Genomic DNA, 22,649 nt, shown 5'->3' on the forward strand with positions numbered 1-22,649 from the left:
AAAGTGACCCCGTGTCATTCCTGCCATTCCGAGCCCTCCGTGATTACAGCGCCGCTCCGTCTGATGCTGATTGCTTCGGTCGGATAAGCATCACCTTTGCTAGGTTAAGAACTATCATTTTTTTCTGATTCATTCTAAGCTGTTTTTAGATTTTCCTCTATCTTAAGTGCACCTTGGTATTTTCATGTTTTCTAGCAAAAAAAAAATAAATAAAATAAATTACACCTAATTGGGTCAACGCGAAGGTCTGTACTTTGGAGAGCGCGGGGCGGCGTTTTACTCGATTCAGCTTTTGACTTTAGTTATGGGATGAAAGATGGAAATAAATTGTGCCTTTTTACATACATGAATATCTTGTTAACCTCAGATAAGTAATCCCCGCCGTGCCTCTGCCTGGGGAATAAGAAGAGAGCGCGACCTCCGACGGCTGCCTTATTATCAACAACTGTTTGATTTAATCAAGAGATCAAAGATTGGAACGGCTACAGTCAGATCACCCTTCTGAAAGAACGCAGCTGTCTCCTCTGGTTTGTTGAAATGTTTCCAGAGAGAAGAACACCAAGATATCTGAACCCAATATCTGAAGACCCCTAGGAGCTTTGAGACCCCCCAGACACGGGTCAAAGTGTTCTGTTTGTCAATGTAAAGCACTCATAAAGTCCACCTCGATGTCTCTTCATGAGTGATTTTTGCACCTGCTCCGGCGCCTTCAGATTGAGAAGCTGTGTTTGACCTGGCCGGGGACCTCAGTGCTACAATGTTTCTCCAGGGTTCCAGCTTTGGAGTCCAACTTCATCTAGGATTCTGTGCTGCTTGCTTCATTTTTCCAAAAAAAAAGCCAAAACTCATATCAAAGAACATTAAGAACATAAACCGTCCCAAGACCCAAGACTTCTCAACACTGAGCAGCGACCTTTCTTGGTACAAACTCATCATCATCATCATCGCTCCACCAGAGCAACTACTTAGGATACAACGTTCACCAAACACGAGCTGCCCCTAAACTCTTTGAGAGTGCCGCTTCACGTTTGTGCCGCTTGTCTGCATTACATGTTACTATGTTTTTTCACCCTTCGGATTGTTGCCTTTCGCAGTTACATTGTTTCTAGACGAGCGAGTTGATTGTGATGTCCATAACTTGGCCTTTATGTTGCGTAGATTTGCTTTCCTTCCGAGGTATTATCCCTACGTGTTTTTCTATAGATGTTAGACGCTAGACGCTATGTTGGTGGAAAACATTTCAGGGTTCCCTGCCAGGCCTATTTCTCTCAGCCGGAGCGAGCTTTGTGACTGTAATTGGCAGAAATACCTCCGTTCAGGCCAAAAAGGGACTTCAAGATTCCCCCCCCTTTAGGTTAACTGTTTCGGGATGTAGACGCCGCGTACTTCGTATTTTCCCCGGCTGCTGAGTTATTGCCGTATCTATAAACGCAATCTGCGAGACTGTATTGGGAATTGGGAAGGTGACATCATTTATAAAGATTAATTGTAGATTACATAACCCTTTTATTATTACAAGGCCATAAAAACTTATTTGACATTTACTCAACCAATTTGAGAAACTCCGTGAAATGAATGGCGCCGCTGCGCGTCCGCTAATACGAAGCATCTGAGAATTGGGAGAATTTTTATTTTGAATTTGTGAAGCTTCAGCCCTGTACAGCAGCTGTCTGTGCACAATACGGGTCCTATTGGATGTGTAACGTTCTTCCAGAGACTTGTCAAATTTAGATTTGGTTTTCTCATAACCAGTGAGCTTATTTAGGGACTTAGGGACTGATCCTTAATCACTCCCATCACTCCTGTGTCCCAATGGACCTTTATCACTCCCATCACTCCTGGGTTCCAATGGCTCTTTATCACTCCCATCACTCCTGTGTCCCATCGGCCCTTTATCACTCCCATCACTCCTGTGTTCCAATGGCCCTTTATCACTCCCATCACTCCTGTGTTCCAATGGCCCTTTATCACTCCCATCATTCCTGTGTTCCAATGGCCCTTTATCACTCCCATCACTCCTATGTCCCAATGGCCCTTTATCACTCCCATCACTCCTGTGTCCCAACGGACCTTTATCACTCCCATTACTCCTGTGTTCCAATGGCCCTTTATCACTCCCATTACTCCTGGGTTCCAATGGCTCTTTATCACTCCCATCACTCCTGTGTCCCATCGGCCCTTTATCACTCCCATCACTCCTGGGTTCCAAACTTCCAATGGCACGTTGTGTTCACTGATCCAAGTTTAAGGTAAAATTTAAAAGGTTAGAAAACCCTGTTTTGTAATTATATTACAGTCACAAATTTCCTTGTTTTCCATGAAAACAGCCGAGTGACCCCAAACTTTTGAACAGCGGTGTAAGCGATGATTGTATTTGGAAGACGGCGTCAACCTAAAGGTTTCTAGGAGGACTTTGTGAATCCAGAGCTTTGCCCGTAGCCGGAGTGCATGGCAGGAGAACCAAAGGCGCCCTCTGCGCATGAGTTCTGTACGGATATGGGGGGCTTTCACCTGCCAGACCGCTGGGTCCGGACCCCCGGTCCTTTGGACCGCAGACCCGTTAAATCAGGTGCTGTTGACAAACCCTTCGCAGTGCTGGAGAAACACAGAGAGACGGCACAGCTGTGGCCATGAACAAGGGCTTTGTGCACCCGCTCTGCTCATTGATGAGAAGACTGATGTGTCACGTGGCCTTCCCCCCAGGGCTCTGGGAGGATGTGGAAGTTAGAAGAATACCGAGCTGTCTGCTCTGACTCATGGGTTAATTATTCAGCCCTCGGTGTCTAAAGTCAGCCAGTAACCAGCTGGCACAAACCGGGGCAAACCCAACAACGCCATGCGACGATCATGTTTATGAGCTCCCGTTATCATTAACGCGGGGGGCGTACTTAATGCCGTCATGTGTGGCGGAACATTTCAGGAGCTCCACCAAAGCAGAGAGAACCTTCGTTTCATTCTCGCTCCATTTTTTATTGCCAGGCAGTAATTAACTATTGAACTCACTGGCAGCTCCCAACGAGCAGTTGGCATCGAACCTCTAGGACGTTCTGCTGGTACCGGGCAGCGGTCACATGACTGTTAGGTCCTTATGTCAGCCTTCAGTATCTCAGACGCTGTATAGCAGGCACTATGATGTCACCATATATATACATTGTTGGTAAACACCATTAACCCTTTGATAAGCATTAGGACATTTGGCACGTAGCAGACGCCATCCGATATTTTAAAGGGCCGCTGTGGGCCGCTTTGTATCTCCGCAGGAAGACTTGAGGTTTTATAGGGGATAGTCCTTTACGGGGACATTTTCTGTGATGTCATGATTGTTATATATTTCTGTATTATTTCCGTAGCGCATTTATTTAACCCTTAATACCTGCCAAGTGTCCCTTTTTGGAATGGTGATGCCTGCTTTGGGATCCGAATCAAATCAAGTGTTTAATTGAAACAAACTGACAAAACTGTATTAATAACCGATTTGATTTCCTCACGGCGTCGTGATCCCTAGTCAGCGATAAATTCCGAACGCACACAAAAGAGGAAAAAACACAGGGATTTGGGCAACTCGGGAGTTATAAAGATGAGCGTTTCCAGCTCAGATGCCTCCCAAAGGGTTAAATTACTGCGCTACAGAAATAGGCTATAGTCCAGTGGGTAATTAGTATTGATGGTGGGTTCCGCTTTGTAAAAGCTGGTTAATTAGATCTTTTTGACATTAAAGCTGCCGGATTCAGCGTCGACGGCCGCGTCGGATGTTCTACCTGTGATGGAGTGCGTTGGCAGGACTGGATGTGCGCCGTGGGACTCCACACTGGATTTAATGCCCCCTCGCCCCATAGGAAGCCATATATTTTCTCCCCCCGGGTGTAAGATCCACGGCTTGCTGTGTTACATTAACCGTTAATTGCTTGTCTCTTGTCCATGACAATGCAACACATTACAGACTCAGCCGCGCTTCGAACCGACACAACGGCGTAAAAAAACAGACAGCGGCAGAAGCGAAACGTTTTGTTTCAGAGAGATATATGCGGCCGATCGGCCCGGCAGCGACAAATGGGTTTATTGGATCATTAAGTGATACCGCGGGATCTGACTCGCATGTCTTATGATGTTTTCCCTGCCTTCCATCCCTCGGGTTTGGATATTTGTGATTCTGCTCTTGTACGCTGGTCGGCTTAGTTCTGGCAGTGTAAAAATTGGTAATTACAGGACATTTTAGTATTAAAGTCATAAAGATTGTAGAAATGGTGCCATTCCCTCTGCGTCCTCAGTCATCCGGCGTAAGGATTGAGCAGCTCGTAAAAAAAAGCCGAGCCGGCAGATATGGCCGCGTCACGATGTTCAGAATCATTCTGGAATATTTCAGATGGAGCTTCTTTATTTAATTCCAGGAATCATCCCTTTGGGGAATGGAGAAGATGTCCCTTGATGAGGTCAACCAAAGAGGGTCGTCTTCTCTTTGCCCCAACGAAAAGTCCCTTGCATTCCAACTTCCCTAGCTTTCTATTTTATGGAACGTTCTCTTCAATTATTAATTAACTCCTAATGCCAAGTGGGGGAACGAGACATGATGGCCAACTGGGCTCTTAATGGAGCCATTTTGGGGGGGGGCGTTGTTCCAAGTACCTCCATACCTGTTAACCCCATTGAGCCCCGCGCTCAGCTCCACATAAAATTCAGCCGTTGGTTGCACTTGGAGTCTAAAAATTTCCCCCCAATTTGACAGAAATGAGAGAATAGGGAACGTTTCTCTTTGGCCTCCGTTCCGTTGACCTTTTAGGGTTGGCGTCTAACTTTAAATCAATGACCACGCGAAAAAATAAAAACCTTGTCCTATCAATAATGTCGTTCACGCACCGAAAATCACGCCGTCTCTCGCCAATGGGGTGTCTTCGGGGGAATTTCGTACAGAAAAGGAGATTACGAGACGAGAATTCCTCCCGGCCCCTGTAATATTTCCACGGTCGACTCAACCTTATCATCTCCTCTTCATTATTCCAGGTCGCGCGGGCTAGAAGAAGAATATTATCAGAGCGAGGGCTGTGTCTGGCGACGGGGGGCTTGGTGCGACTCCTGAAATTAGGCATTCTTTGCAGAGCTCGGAGAATTTCCCAGGGAGTTTACGGGGTGAGGAGGTCTTATTACATTTCAAATCTTCTAAAGATTGAAAATCACTGCCGTACATCGCAGACGCCAACCGGATCCGCCGCACACGTCGGAGACCCCCTCACCCTGCCGAAAAAAGGACAGTGAAATCGCAAGCCATGGGAACGTCTTGCATGCTAACGAGACACCGGGTGAGCCAGCATATAAATGATTGCAAGCTCTTCAGATCAGACCGGGAAATCGCTCTTTTATTTCTCAGGACCCTAATCCCGACACGGCCGTACCTGGGAGCTTTCTAAACGAGCGCACTCTGAGGCTCCTGACGTATTAACCCTTTACCGGCTCATTGGGAAGATTCTATGTAGCGACTCGCCAAATGTTTTCCCCAAACGACTCTAATGCCAGTCGCCATGGAAACCCTGACTTGCCATTATTTAAAGATACACTTAATTGAGTCACCTGCATTTAAACAGGGAGATCAACCATGACATACAGGGTGCAAAAACACCGACTGGGAGTCTTATATACGATCCCAGCGGGGAGAACAGAAAGGAGTCAGATCCAGACTGTGTGACCCCGAGAATCTGCCCCTTCACCCTGAGACTGGGGCAAAAACCCCGAGACTTGGGAGGAAACCCTGAGAGTTCCCGGGTATGGAAAAAGCTTGTAGAAAATGCAACCTGTGACCTGGCAAAGTCCCCTTAAGACCTGTCTGACGTAGACATTACATTTCAATATACATTATGAGGGGCCGGCCCTGAGAAGCTTCTCCATACATTAAGTGTCGGTGGGGTGAAAGGTTTCCTCTTGTCTGCATCTCACCATTTAATGAATAAAGCCCACCTGGAGTCAAAGGTCAAAAATCCGCCGATCAATTAATGGATGTATCGATCTATCTGAATGTATACGTCTCCTGATCTCCATGCGCTTACAGAGCTGCCTCTGCTTCCGTCAAGGTTTTTCGCCCCCGTTAAGAACCTTAAAGCAGGTTTGCCGACAGTTTTCTGATTGCTGGGAAATTGCGCTCTTATATTTTGAGTCGCCGCTCCGGTGCAGATCCAGAGGTGGTGGTTGTTTTGTCAGTTTGACAAGTATCTCCCCGGCGGGCGACGGAGGATTTCAGCCTCTAAACTACTTCACTTGCTTTATCTATCTATCCATCTATTTATCTATCTATCTATCTATCTATCATCTATCTATCTATCTATCTATCTATCTATCTATCTATCTATCTATCTATCTTTGCTATCAGCCATCTCTAAGCAGCTTGTAGAAACAATTTAAGGCATTTAAAGTATCTTCCTATTTTTTTTCCCTGTAGAGAAGTCTCCTAATGGTTTTGAACCATTGATTTTATTTATAATTATTCTATGGTTAATGCTAACTCCCATCACTCCTATCACTCCCATCACTCCCATCACTCTTATCACTCCCATTACTCCCATTACTCCCATCACCCTCTCTTTTGCTAATCTGTTTTTTTCCTTCTGGCACTGGATTCTATTACCTGTGAAAAATGGGTCCCTGATTTTTTTATAACAGAATTTTCAATTATAGTCTGCAGAAGAATTTGGAGATAGACGCGCCGATACATTTATAACAGCTAATAAAATCCAGCTCTAGCTGTGCATATAGGAGCGACGGCCGCGCCGCCTAAAGCAAATTGCTTCTCTCTGCTCCGCAATTTGTATACATTTTGAAACAATGTTTGGAGGAATTTTTCCCCTTGAAGCAAAATAAACGGGGAAATCAATGATATAATCATTCAGCGGATAACATGTAACAAAAAAGGCGCACAGCCAAGTCTGGTATAACAACGGTTCCCTTAGCGATCTACAGGGGTTGTTTCGGGTTTGTTAATTAATGACATCATAGAACTCCGATAGAACATGAGACGGAAGATTATTATTATGATTAATATTATGATTATTATGATGATTATTATTGTTTATTTATTAAGCGCTACCGTATTCTGCAGCACTGTATAAGTTAACTATGAGGTAGTCGTACACCTGGATACGCATCACCTGCGCTCTCTGTGGTTCAGCTTCTGGCCCCGTCCAAAGCTGCAGCGTTTTGGTTTGGTGCAGAACCACCGAGCCGCCATATTTTGTATCAAAGCTTCTTCTGAGACAGAGAGGAACATCTGAATGGTGCGTTCGAGACTGGAGCTGAAGAGCTCTATGGACAGAATTACCTGCGCGATGCAGGTGCCCTCTCAAACATCAGAGTTTAGTGACACTGCCATCATTGGACATGACGTCGTGAAAAATAAATATTTTAAAATTGGCACATTTTTAAGAAATTCTGCACAATTATTGGCAAAATACTTCCTTTTTTATCCAACTGGTTTGTCCTCGAGCTCCCCGAATAAAGGCTGAATAATGGCAGCGTGTATCGGCTGGGAGTGCTCCACGTCATCCAGCATGATTGTACTTGAAAATGATCTTTTAACCCCTTCTGTGAACGAAGGATCGAAACCGCATTGAAAGGAAATGGGCTTATTTGTCCCAAGATCAGGATTTCTCGAAGTGGTGATTCTTGGAACTGTCAGTGGTTTCCATGGTGACTTGACCCATGTGAAGAATCAGTTTTTTTGTGGCTTGTTTCTGTCCCCGGCAGACACAGTGGGTCATTGTCAAACCGGCCCTGGCAGCTCTCTCAGTAGCTGGTGTTGGCATGAGCCGGGCGGGGGGATAAGATGCTAGGTCTGGCTTAGTACACACAAACACACAGAAACACACGCTCACACATACTCACACCCATCCATCCTTCACAGCCACGTCCTCAACACACACACTCATCCATCTGAGCCACGTCCTCAATACACTCACACACACAAACACACACTCATCCATCCATCTGAGCTAAGTCCTCAACACACACTCACAAACACAATCACACACACTCATCCATCCATCCGAGCCACGTCCTCGACACACACTCACAAACACAATCACACACACTCATCCATCCATCTGAGCCAGGTCCTCGACACACACTCACAAACACAATCACACACACTCATCCATCCATCTGAGCCAGGTCCTCGACACACACTCACAAACACACTCACACACTCATCCATCCATCTGAGCCACGTCCTCGACACACACTCACAAACACACTCACACACACTCATCCATCCATCTGAGCCAGGTCCTCGACACACACTCACAAACACACTCACACACTCATCCATCCATCTGAGCCACGTCCTCGACACACACTCACACACTCACACACACTCATCCATCCATCTGAGCCAGGTCCTCGACACACACTCACAAACACAATCACACACACTCATCCATCTGAGCCAGGTCCTCATGCCTGCCTGCGGTGTCACAATGTGACAGGAGCTGGGAAACACAGACGTTCAGAAGGACTATGTGCAGAAATGTGAAAACCTGTCTCGTTTTGAATAATAAGGACTCGGTATTTTTGGAAACAAGTCAATTGACATTTTTCAGAGGGTAATAGGGCTGTAAAAATCGGGCAGCAAAAGAAAGTCACTTATTGAGACTTTTTTATAATCACAGATAGGATTTCAGTATGAAGAAAGAAGGCGGCTGAGATAATCAGACCGGTTCAGGACAGACTGTATCCCAGACCAGATCCTTTACCGAGAAGTTACTAGAAACATAGAAACGTAGAATTTGTGGCAGATAAGAACCGTACGGACCGTCTGCCTGAGGAAAGTGTCTATGAATCTATGGAGCCGTTGGATGAATGTGTTACAGGATGAGGGGCGTCAGCAGAGGCTCCCCAAAAGTTTGCAAGTTGCTGTTTAATGTGGGGGGCATCTATAGGTATTTTACCAGGTGCAAGGGAAGACCACAAAGGGGAAAGTCACATGTTGGGTGTTTCTTTGCTGCACCCCTTATAAAAATATCATGGTGGACCCTCAATCATTAGCCAAGCCATTGAAGTCTACGAGAAGCCTAGTGGGGTATTGGAGAGCCTTACCCCACTGCCACGGGTGGTGTTCCCAGGGGCAGATTCCTCTCTTACCCTCACTGAAACCAAGTTGCCAGCAGATCAGCCCCGCTTGGCATCTAGTCCTGCTGTAAAGACTCCTGAATGGTTGGCCTCGTCTTAGATTCAGGGGCCATATGCCTATCCCATGTTTAAATTTCCAGTGACAGATGATTTTTTATTATTATTTATTAATATATTATTTTATTATTTATTTATTACTCTCGGATCCTACGCTTTCTATCCGAACCCTACAGACTCAGCTAAATGTCTTCCGCCTATTCTTTGGTTAAAGTGCGGCGGAGAATCAATTACTAAGTAGCCGCCGTTCTGTAGATTCTCAGAGCCCATTCACCGCGTCTCTGTAATACGGAGCCCCAGCCTACCCGAGGATATCAGGGATTTATCATTTTGTTAAATTCAGTTCTGCCGAGTAATCGTTCCCCCCCATCCACTATTTTTCACTCAATAATTATTTCCCCACATTTCCCCTGAGCGTTCATCCTTCCATTTTCCTGGCCCCGACCCTGCGCTCGGTATTACTTTTACTCTGAAAAATGCTTTCTATCTGAACCCTATTAATACCCTCGAGATTTTTCCAAACTCTCTCCTTGACTTTGAGCAAAAATATTTTGCTTATCTCCGCTGGTGAGCCGCACCATTAGAAATATTGCCAGAAAATGACACTTCTCGGCGCGCAGATCTATTACGGAAGAAATAGCCGAAAATGACAAGCGTCACTTGTATGTATGCTGAGTTAAAGGACGCCGTGTATCAAACCGGCCGCGGTGATGTCACTCTCCTCGCCACTGATTTATTTTATTTCAATATTTATTTGACGTTCACGAGCTGCTTTACCGGTAAATATGTCAGCCGGGCAGATCTGATCAGTTGTTATTTTATATTAAATAAATAAATAAAAAAAAGTATTTTTCAGTATTCTTCGATACCATGTATCACAGATTAACCGTTTTGTGGAAGGTTGAAATTCTCATAGATTTATTTATTTTTTCTCCCGTCACCGTAATGATTGATTTCTGGATTTGTTACGTCTTTTAACCGATACAAATAGGAAACGAGGTCACCCGATAAGAGAAAGAGCAGTCAGGTTACTTAGTGCCACGGATTCCGAAACTCATTGGTTGTTAAAAGATTGAATATGATAAAAAATCGATGAACTGCCAGGTGGGAATCCATCGAGTATCGATCAGAATCTCTGTATGAGGCGGCCGGCAGCCTTCCGGAGAATATTCATAAACAGCGGGGATTATGGAAGCTGGAGAGTAGCGCTGGATCCCGGATTACCCCCCGACCCTGATACAGAGAGCGTAACCAATTCCATGATTCTAACATCCGGGGGGCTGACCGGCTTAATGCTGCAGAATCACATCTAAGATTCCGGGCGGTAAACGGAAGCGTTGAGAGACGCCTGTAATGATTGTTTGCTTCCTTTTCCCATTGTAAATATTTTATGCCATATATATATATATTCACTAAAAGTTTGGGGTCGCTCAGCTGTTTTCATTGAAAACAGGGACATTTCTGGCTGTAACATAATTGCAAAAGGGTTTTCTAACCATCAATCAGCCAACTTAAACTTGGATCAGCGAACACAACAAGCCATTGGGACACAGGAGTGATGGGAGTGATAAAGGGCCACTGGAACACAGGAGTGATGGGAGTGATAAAGGGCCATTGGAACACAGGAGTGATGGGAGTGATAAAGAGCCATTGGAACACAGGAGTGATGGGAGTGATAAAGGGCCATTGGAACACAGGAGTGATGGGAGTGATAAAGGGCCATTGGAACACAGGAGTGATGGGAGTGATAAACGGCCTCTGTACGCCTATAAAGAGATCCGACTAAAAAAAACCTTATCACCGCATGGACCATCTGCAAAGCATCTTCTTTTATTGTTTTAAGGAGTTAAGATGTTAATTTCCAAGCTGACGGGCATCTGGATGGTTAACCCTTTCCCCGGTCACTTTATACAGGGTGAGCCCGGAGATCGCCCCTCTGACGCCCCCCCCCCATTCCGTGTGCTTGTGAGCTGTCCGGCCGCGGCCACTGCGTGGCTTCTCGCTGTGATTTATTTGTATCTAATTATCATGCGTCTCCCTTTTCACATACAGTAGGAGATATACAGCGCATTTATTTCTCTGTATTCCATTAAGATGGATTTTGTCAGACTAAGGCAAAATATGATTACATGCCGCTTTACACGGAAATTAAAGGTGTTAGGATCATTATATCACGGCGGCCATAAACTCAGCGGTAAAAAAAATATATTACATGGAGGTGACTTTAATAGCGGAATTTGTACTGCAAAGCCATGAATCTCCCGATAGATTATAAGAGTCCCAAATCTAAACATTCCCGAAGCCTGATCTCCTAATACCCCCTTCCTTACAGATCCGCCTTTAGAATGGAAATTATTTTCTACGTCAGGGCTTCTCTATTCCAGCCCCGACGCAGTTAAAATGGGTGAAAACATTCAAATTTTAGTAAAAACTGTATTTAAGATTTTTTTGGAGTCGTGCACCGTAATAAACATAAATTCAGTCCATTATCATTATCATCCGATCTAAAATTATTTACTGTACTCGCAAGAAATAACTCCGAACCGCAGCTGGAAGATCAGAAATAGGTACATCCCATCACATCTATTAATTAGGATTAATTACGGTTCGGTTTTAATGATTCTAATTTCGTGTGAATCACGTTAAGTTTTTTAGACAGTCGGCACGTTAGCTACTGAAGCAAAAGGAATCAAAGACAAATTCAAGAAGAATTGGGGAGGAAAAGCTTTCCTGGAAACTGAAATAAAATAAAGTATTTATTAACGACCGATAGATAATTAATACACCTAGAAACATTGTAACGCGTCTCTCCTAACCCCATACACACCTGCATACATCGCTAGGGATTTAATATGTTTCATACGTATTACAGACCATGCTAATGAAATACCGTTTATATGTGTACATGGTCTAGACATTGAATAGTTTATGACATCATCACGTGGACCAGCCGCAAATATAATGGGAGAGACGCAGAAGCTACAGCCTGAAAGCTCAATGCTAAAAAACAAATATTAGGGATAAACAAGCGGAATAATATTTATTATGGACCAACGGCAGATGTTCCATTTAATGATATAGCGCCAGCAGATTCAGTAGCGCAGACATTAGAGATTTGTCTGATTAATGTGTAATTATTACCCAAAGTGAGAGGATTTAAACATGCGCGGGATAGGGATACGGCTCCTGAATCTAAGACGAGACTGATTAAGGTTTGAGTCTTTACAGCAGGAGAAATGGGCGACTAGACGGGGGCCGGATGGGGCCGATTTACCAGCAGGTTCTATGTCACTGTAGCATGTGCTTTTTTTCCTGGATCAACTGCTCGAACATTCTAAACATTTCTCTTTTCCTACGACGTGTTGGTAGATCGTCCGTCTGACTCGGCTGCAGCAGATATTCCCATGAAACGGGAGTCTGCCATGGATTTATAAGCTGTCAGAGTAACTTTGTATCCCTGTAGATGGAAGTATAGATTGCCCCCAATCCATGACCTCGGTCCGCAGTGAAATTCTCCTTATTGTACGGTAGACCCCCCGATGGTCTCTCCTCCGCGAGGTGCCGCCATCCACTCGAAATGCCGCCTCTCTATCTTCATCTGCTGCTTTACTCTTCCCGTCTCGCTGTGTTTTCATCCATCTTTTATATTGTTCTTTCTCGTTAGTTTAATCTACTCGTAAACTATAAAAGTCAGATAAGCGCAGAAGATTGTGGTTTATTTTTCAATAGATCAGTAAACTGCGTCTCTTCCACAAACGCCAACAGAGCTTCTAAAAAATACCGCGGGAGTCTTACTCATTCTGAATATGCGATTATTCTCCCATTTCTCTCCACCTCGGCCTGCGCTCAGCTTCACCGCTCTTTCGTAAAGCGCGACTTTGCCTTTTGCTCGATGGTTTCTCTCTTTGCTGCACATTAGTCTCTGTCCTGCTGAACAACAGATATCCAAGGTGCCATCCGTGATCACAAATCCACCGATCCGAGGCTTTCTTCAGTACTTGGCTACCTCTCTTTATCAGCCATGGCTACTGGCATCCATAATACACGCTGGATGGGTACTGACCGGCAGCTCCCCAACGGGTGCCAGTGTGTCAACCCTACTGAGTGAGCACTCCAAAAATCAAGGTAGAGTGGACATGCTTCCCCGGCACTCAGCCTCATGGCACTCTTTACACATAGTGGAATATTATTATTATTTATATTATTATTTATTATATTATTTATATTATTATTATTAACCAGAAAGATGCTACCATTGTCCAAAATTACAGCTACAACTGGTATGTCATCACTAGTATATAATATAAAAGTGGAACAGCCTCCCAGCAGAAGCGGTAGAGGGTAATACAGTGAGGGGTATTAAACATGCATGGGATAGACATACGGCTCCTGAATCTAAGACGAGACCAACGACTGATTAAGGTTTGAGTCTTTACAGCAGGAGAAACGGGCGACTAGACGGGGGCCGGATGGGGCCGATCTGCCGGCTGGTTCTATATAATAAAGAATAGAATATTGTTGGAATAAGATCTATCAGATGGCGCAGTTTCTCTGTATCTCCATGAAATTCAAGGACTATAACTGTCCCGTGGAGCATGGAGACGTCTCTGTTGGTCCCGAATCATATCTTTAGTTTGTGATAACTTAATACTGAAGATTTACAGTCACTGAGCTTCGTAGATCGTCTTCATTGTTACAGCCGAGCGACGGACCTCAGAGGACCAGAAAGTTTCTACGGCATCTTTTTATCTGAATTTGTTGCCTACTAAAAGGTAACGCAGACCGCGGGTTTTATGTTTCCCGCGACCGGCACGGGAACGTCTCGGATCCTTGGGTTCTTCGTCACAATAATGTAACGTTTGCGGCACTAAAAGAGTTCTCTGCGGTTTCTTTATTTGCGGGTCCTTATGATCTCATCCTCACCGGCCATGCATGGCTTTATAAAATAATCATTTTGTTTCTCCTGTTCTCTCTGAGAATTTAGTGGCCCTCGAGCCTCGTAGCAGGGCGCCGGCAGCGGGTTTAGTGCTCTATATAAAGGCGTTGTTTGCTCTTATCTATCCTGTAATCAAATCATTTTGGAAGCGTCAGCTCCTAACAGCTCTGCGGAGGAGATCGCGGCCGTTGAAGGGGATGCTACAGAAGGTCTGAGTCCTTTACTGCTTTATAAAACCGCAAAGAGCATTACAATAAATTGCTTGCCGTTTCTCTCCGGCGGCCGCACTCTGTAGCCGGGGGAGGTCTATTCACTTTAGCTTGGTTTACACGAAGTTTAGTACCATACGAGGGTTATATTACAGACATATACCAGGACAGCTTTATCTGCCCAGTACAAATGGGGCTTCACTTCTAGGAACTTTGGGCAGACGCTGGCGTAACGAGGGCCCCGGCATTATGGCCCAAGTCCAGTGCAGGACCCCCGACGCCAACTCCATCAAACTTGAAGGCGAATGATGTAGGAGCGCACTTTCCGGCACACAGGTCCTCCCCACGCGTTAGTGTGAGTGCAGAAGTTCACGAGACGGCAGGTGACCTGTTTCCCCCGCGTGTTCTTCTATTCTGGAGGCCTGTTAAGCAGCACTTTAACGGAGGAGCTTGGGGGGAGAAGCTTAGGACCCGAGCCCCCACCATAAGTCTTTTAAAGGGGTCTCTGTATTTTTTTGTTACACCATTTACAGGAGAGGCTCTCAATCTTCAGAGCAATGAGTCTGTTCACATACACTTCTCCTTCTTAGTTTTCTTCTTTTTTTCTACTTTTTCTCTGTCTTCTCCTTCTTCTTATTCTTTTTCTTTCTATTCTTCTGCTTCTTTTTCTCATTCAGAGCAACAAGTCTGTTCACATACATTTCTCCTTCTTCTTTTTTTCTTCTCCTTCTTATTTTTGTTCTTCTTCTCCTTGCTCAACTTCTTCTACTTCTTCTTCCTTTCCTACTCATTCCTCTTCTCCTCATTCTTCTACTTCTTCTTCTTCCTTTCCTACTCATTCCTCTTCTTCTTCTTCTTCTGCCCAACACAGAAATGAATAGGAGCACAGAGCATTGGGAAGGAGTTCGCTTTGGAAAAGTAGCTGATGAATGCTCTTCTGGGGTAGGGCAGCCCATGGGCAGATGGGGAGGTGGAAGTAGTTTAATGACATCACAGAAGCGAGCAGAAGTGCACACTCAGTGTTAAGTGACAGCAGATGCTGAGAAGAGCTGTCACCTCTTTGTCTAAAGCCGCTACCGAAGCGATGAAGGCAGCGACAGACTCTGCTTATCCAACCTACTTAGACGGAACGAACCGTATTACTAGAATCCTATTACTTCATGGAGTGGCTGTGTGGATCTTTTACCCGTCCCGCACACTGCATTGAGATATTTCTTCAAACCTCCTGCTCACAAAACCCAGATTAGCTCCTATGCCTTTTATATCACATTTTCGAGGCTATTCATCTTATTTTGGGGCAAGTCCCTCCTTTCTTCCATTTTTTTTTTCTAATAAAATTTACAAACTCCGCAAACTAGAAGAAATTATTCCTCAGAAACTCTTTTTTCCTTCGTCTCCCCTGGAAATCGGTTATCCGCGGCTGGCAATAACCTTTACAAGGGAAACATAATCGTTTTTCATAGATGATGCATGGACCTTTCAAACGCCCCATAAATTTACTCTAACAGGGTTTTTGGAGATCAGTGAAGATATTTTATTTTGTCCACTAAAAGGTATCATCCAGCCTGCTTTACACCAACACGGCGAGTAGGCGTCGCATGGATAAGTGCTCTCGCTTTAACGCGGCATTATCCGTGCTTTTGGAGCTTAATGTTTCCCTCGTCTTGCGAATAAACTTTATCTTAATGTTATTTTTGCTGGAAATGGGTCCCGGGTGTCGCAGGGAAAGCGGAGTCATTCCTCCCGTCTGCTTGGTTTTTTTTCCCGTTTGCTCTGATTTTGGGATTAAGACGTCGCCGGCTCCTATAGGAGCGATAGATCGGGAGCCGTCAGCGGAGCTGTCATTAAACGCCGCAACGTCCGCCTTTAAACAGCCTGTCGGCGAGAAGAGTTAAAGATGGTCATCTCTACCACATTACTCTGCCCAGCGGGGTCCGGCGCTGTCACCGCGTCGCACGGAGCGCCCCCTCTAAATTAACGACCTCGGAATATTTATCCTCGCAGACACGCGTGACATCGAGATCACGGGAACCGCGTCCACAGAACAGATAAACATGCTGCTGATATAACGAGCCACGTGATAATTCAGTGCAGCTCCGGAATTATCCGTCCACTGGCGTTCCGTTCCTGTTCTAGATCTCTAATAACCCAGCGGGCGCAGGCGTGACATCACGAAGCAAACGGCGTCACCGTCACTGATATTTTGGCGCCCAGTGGGGGTTTGATATTCATTTCTCACGGTTCTCTTCAGGGTATAAAATGATATATATATATATTCATGTATTTGTTTTATATAATAATTGTAACAGTTTCAGGGCAGAGCTAGAAATCTTTGCTCGTGGAACGTCTTACAACGCAGAACGTCATCGAACAGCAGACGGCGGGAAACCGCACAGAACTTCTGAGAAAAAGTTTCAATCTACTAGCAACATTCTGAGGACACAAAAAGCAAGTTCAGCCGGAGTCTATACCCTTAAATGGGGAGCCCCAGCACTGTATACAGTAATATAACCCCCAGCGCTGTATAGAGTAATATAACCCCCAGCGCTGTATACAGTAATATAACCCCCAGCGCTGTATACAGTAATATAACCCCCAGCGCTGTATACAGTAATATAACCCCCCAGCGCTGTATACAGTAATATAACCCCCAGCACTGTATACAGTAATATAACCCCCAGCGCTGTATACAGTAATATAACCCCCAGCACTGTATACAGTAATATAACCCCCCAGCGCTGTATACAGTAATATAACCCCCAGCGCTGTATACAGTAATATAACCCCCAGCGCTGTATACAGTAATATAACCCCCCAGCGCTGTATACAGTAATATAACCCCCAGCACTGTATACAGTAATATAACCCCCAGCGCTGTATACAGTAATATAACCCCCAGCACTGTATACAGTAATATAACCCCCCAGCGCTGTATACAGTAATATAACCCCCAGCGCTGTATACAGTAATATAACCCCCCAGAGCTGTATACAGTAATATAACCCCCCAGCGCTGTATACAGTAATATAACCCCCAGCGCTGTATACAGTAATATAACCCCCAGCGCTGTATACAGTAATATAACCCCCAGCGCTGTATACAGTAATATAACCCCCCAGCGCTGTATACAGTAATATAACCCCCAGCGCTGTATACAGTAATATAACCCCAGCGCTGTATACAGTAATATAACCCCCCAGCGCTGTATACAGTAATATAACCCCCAGCGCTGTATACAGTAATATAACCCCCAGCGCTGTATACAGTAATATAACCCCCAGTGCTGTGTACAGTAATATAACCCCCCCAGCGCTGTATACAGTAATATAACCCTGGCGCTGTATACAGTAATATAACCCCCAGCGCTGTATACAGTAATATAACCCCCAGTGCTGTATACAGTAATATAACCCCCAGCACTGTATACAGTAATATAACCCCCAGCACTGTATACAGTAATATAACCCCCAGTGCTGTGTACAGTAATATAACCCCCCCAGCGCTGTATACAGTAATATAACCCTGGCGCTGTATACAGTAATATATATCGGCAGGCATAGAGCTCTGAGCTTTCTGTCCATTTTTCCTCCATAAATCCAAAGCAATCCCTTTTCTCCCAATCTGATCCGGTTCTGCGTTGATAAATACGTTTCGGGACCCGGTCCCATTATTTACCGACGTCGCACTCTTGCTCTATAAGAATCAGGTCTGCTGTCTTTAGTTTCCCCCCTTGTTTGTTGGAGATATCCGCGTTTATTCTTGCATTAGCGTTTCCGTCCAAGCAGGGTTCATTACCAATGATTATTATAAAGATACCTCATAAATGGGCTTTTATTTGCCATTTAAACATGAAATGCCAGCAATAACCTGGATATTTATTGACCGGCTCTGTCGCGATCGCGCGGTTTAATTAAACTTTTACCACATATTTAGACACGCTTTCCTGTCCGGCAAACCGCCGATTATTGCTGCGTCCAGCGCAGTTATTATTTATCCTCTGTAACAATGCTTTATCGACTCAGAAGAGGCTTTTTTCTTCCTCTATTTAATTTGTGTTCCCGGCGATCCCCGGCACCGAATTCCCGCAAACCGATCGCCACAAACGCAAGCGCCGGCCGCGTCAAGACAAACGATTCGAGGTAACGGTGCCGATGAGGAAACGTCTGCTATGGACCCACCGGCGATAAATGAAAAAGATTCTTAATCGATACAACATATAATTTATTAATCGGAGATAAAGGAACGGAGAAAACACGCGGGGATTTTAACAATAATTCTTACATTTTGCAAAAATACTAATTTTTCGGATCAATAATCCATTTTACATACATTTCATTCAAATTTGGTTAAAATGGTCGTCTAAAAGCCATGAAACTATAATCCAGGATTTTCACTGTAGTTTTTGCCCCATAATATAAAGTTTTCAGGCGGCTGCCTATCAGCCGTTTCTATGGGTTCTCGCTCTATATAGAATGGCTCTGAATAGAATGGCTCGGTCTTAATCACCCAGTCCGACTCTCTGACTAATGGAAGTCTATGGAGGAACGGACTTCATTAGCATTGCCATAAAGCATCAGCTCAGTGCGGTGTTTGAGCCGGGAAAGTCACCTAAAATATCACATGACTGACAGCGACGGCGGCTCCAGGTCTGCAGATAAAGGGAGTTTATTGGGGCAAAATGAGATAAAACCAGTTTTTTCCCCTAAGAAGCCCTGAACCCCGTGACTAACTGATACTTCTTGCCTTCTGACTGCCGTGGTTCTGCTATTTTGTGATATTTGTGCATCCATAAATCCTACTTTACTTTACTTTACAAGTCAGATAAATGCTATTTCTATAGTTTAATGTATTTTTGAGACGTTTTTGTTTAATTGTGCGATTCTGGGCTCAGTTGTAAGAGGCGTCTGACAGATCCATTTTGCCGAATGTCGCTGCATTTCAGATTTATGAAGAAAGAATAGAATACGGCGGAGGAAGCCGCCCCGACTTTTAACGTTTATTATTACGCACCTTTACCTTCCTCTGATTTTAGTGCTAAGATTTTCTTTTTCTCCTTCATCATCTCTGCACTTTTATATCGAATTTTATCTCCAAATAGAACATTAAAAAAATAATAAACAGCAATATTTTGTGTTATTTATCACTTTTTATTTTATTGTAGTTTTAGCCAAATCAGCAAAGTGATTACAGTCTCCTCGCATTCACTATACATCCCACAGGGTCGGCTCAGCCCTTCGAAGAAGAAGCTCTCTGGGGGTCAGCTCTTCGTAACACTGAGTGAACCCCCTGTTTAGTGAATACGCACTCAGTTTGTCCTGAGAAGGTCTCAGTTGGCCCTTAAAATCTCTTGGGGTTATTCTTGGCCAATTTGACCATAAGTGCATAAACTCCCCCTCTCCAGCACTCACCAAGGTCAAAGAAGGTCAAAGTCTCGGGCGCCCAAGCGTGGAGAATGGGGACCAGCATGAAAGAAGCTTTTTTGGGGTTACTTGTAGAAATTCCATTTGTGGAACGATCGGCCAGACCAACGCGCGCTCAAAGAGTTACCAGGATCAGGATCAGGTTGAACTCAATCTCTTTAATTATCCGAATCACTGGAATTTCGGCGAGGGATCGGAAGATACTTTGTGTCTGTTTAGAAACATCTGAAGCTTCACCTAAACCCCCAAAGCAAAGATTGAGGCGTACGGAGTGTCCGCTCGGCGAGAGCTAATTATAACGTTTGCCGGTTCCTTTCCGGCTCCCCGGTAATCAGCCTCAAATTGTTATCTTCTGTCAGCGTGGTTTGGCTGTTAACCCTTTGCTCGCCCGTAGGGCATTGCATTCTTTTTATTGCGAGCCGGTGACGGCGGCGGCGGTGAGAGGTTTGCAGCCGGACTTCTGCAGCATTCTGTCGGAAGTTAAATTCGTTCCCCCCCCCCGGCTTCTCTTTTTTAAGGGGTTTTTGGGGGTTACCCAATAAAAATCTACATTGTTAAATAGAGAGCGAGGCTGGGGGTCGGCCCCTCTGGGTATCCACAAGAAAAAAACAAGAAATAAATTAAAACATTATAAACACTGGATGGAAGTACCGGTGTTACGATGGGGGGGGGGCAATGGATGGACCCCAACCCCTATCACTCTCAACTAGTCATCTGTTGGAACCGCATAATCACTGCCAGCCACGTGTTAGAAATGAAATATAATGCCAGCTGGGATTCCAACAGTTAATATTAATAAAAGATGAGCGTTTAAAGCTGGAGAAGGAATATTATGAACCCAAAATAAACCAATAATTTAGAATACGGGATACAGAAGGACTGAGGGAAATAAGCCGGGGAAGGCGGGTGTTGGAATAGAGAGAGAGAGATAGGCGAGGGGGGCAGACGGGGCTCAGAAAGGCAAATTAAAACCGCTGTCTTTAAAACTGCCAGGGCATTGGCAGCCTCTCCGCGCTCGCCGTCTGCTTTTACTGCATTCAATTTTCTCTTAAATTGAGTGGGTTTCCTCTGCTAATCCCGCACCCCGCGCCTGCGACTGCTCTAACATACTAAAGACGGCGGCCGACTGCGCGCAAGAATGATTTACCCCCCCCCAACCCTGCGGTGCAAAGCGCCGAGACACCATATTACCTGCAAGAATTCCATGTGTGCACAATATACCCGGGTATCTTTATGCCAGGCAGCACAATAACAGTACTCCCTCCCCCACAGAGCTTACACTCTAGTTGATGCTGCAGAACGGTGGGCTTTTTTCTGAATAGGGATAGAATAATTCTCACATTAGGTGAATCTCGCAGGAATATGTTTATACATCGCAGGACATTCCCAGAAATTTCAGATTCCAGTTCGGGGAAGATGCCTCTTTTATGGAGCTTATTACTCAACATGAAGCGAGAGCGGCGGGATAGCAGGGGGGCCGTTACCAGGGAAGGGGTGTCTGTCCGGGGTGTCTGTCCGGGGTGTCCGGGGGATCAGAATATACTCTTTCCTGGCTACCAGAGAAAAAAAGGCTGCAGGGGTGACGCTAGGTTTACCGGCCCCTGGGTGCAGAATTTGTCATCCCCGTAACTAAAACATATAAACACGCTAACACGCAAATTCACTATAACACCAGCTCTCTCTAACACCGTACACTTACACATATTATATCACATATTATATCCCTCCCTTTCCTCACACCACTAAGCATAGACTCACCCTGACACCATACACTGACACACACTCACTCTAACACCACACACTAACATCTCCCCATACATACCCTAACAGCAAACAGTAACGCACACTTACTCTAAGACCTTACACTTACACACGCACTCATTCTAACACCATAGACTTACATATACATGCCCACCATGTCCCTCCCTCCTGTCCCTCACACCACTTACGCTGGGTTATATGCTGACACATCCATTCACACTAACACCACACACCAACACCAAACACGTATGCTAACAGCACACACTCAAACATCACACTATACACATACACACTGTAACACACACTCGCTCTAACACACACATGCCCTTCTTAAAGTATTTCATCCCTGGTTGTAGTGCCATGACTCTGCGTTTGGATGCTAGCTGCGAGGGAAGGGACATTCTCTCTGGGATTAGTGGGAGTTGTCCCTGGTTATTTCGGAGAGATAGACGCGCGCCGTCTCGCAGTTTCCAGCTCGAGGAGTCATTTAGTAAACTCGGTGTTACGGTGGAAATGTCACGCTGATTCATTCTGTGATCTCTCGAAGACGCGGTTATCAAACTTCAGCAAATTTAACCTTAAGCTAGAATTTTAATTCAGTGTCCCCAGTAGAAGTATAATGCCGTGCATGCGCGTGCCAAAATGCCCGAGCCAGATTTAGTAAATTGCGCTAACCATTAAGAAACTTTCCTCTGTCCCACTCCGATGATTAGTGGTAATTAACAGCCAGTTCTTGGCTATAATCGCACTTTAACTGCAAAATGAGAGCGTTGCCCTTTCCAGAAGACTCTGTGAACCGAATGCCTGCGGATGCTGAGACTTTCCTAAAATAAACAATAGCGTCCTCACCATGGGGGCCGGGCTCACCCCCTGGCACACGGAGGGTTAAATAGCAGCTTTGTTCTTTATTGATGAGAATAACCCCAATCAAGTTTTATCCAATTTTCCTATTTTCCCCCCCCCCCCCCAGTCAGCCAAGACTAGAAGTGGTCTGTATGGTAAAATAAAATGAGCCCCCGTCATATGATTGTTGATGGTGAAACCCGACGCGTTTTGCCCGTCTCGGCAGCGCAGATTCCGTCTCCAGGGGCCAGGAACAGATTGTACGGAAATCACGGAAACAATGAACTTATCACAGTTTCTGGAGATTGAAACATTTGA

This window comes from Spea bombifrons, chromosome 12 (assembly GCF_027358695.1).
Source record: "Spea bombifrons isolate aSpeBom1 chromosome 12, aSpeBom1.2.pri, whole genome shotgun sequence".
NCBI classification, from domain to species: Eukaryota; Metazoa; Chordata; class Amphibia; order Anura; family Pelobatidae; genus Spea; species Spea bombifrons.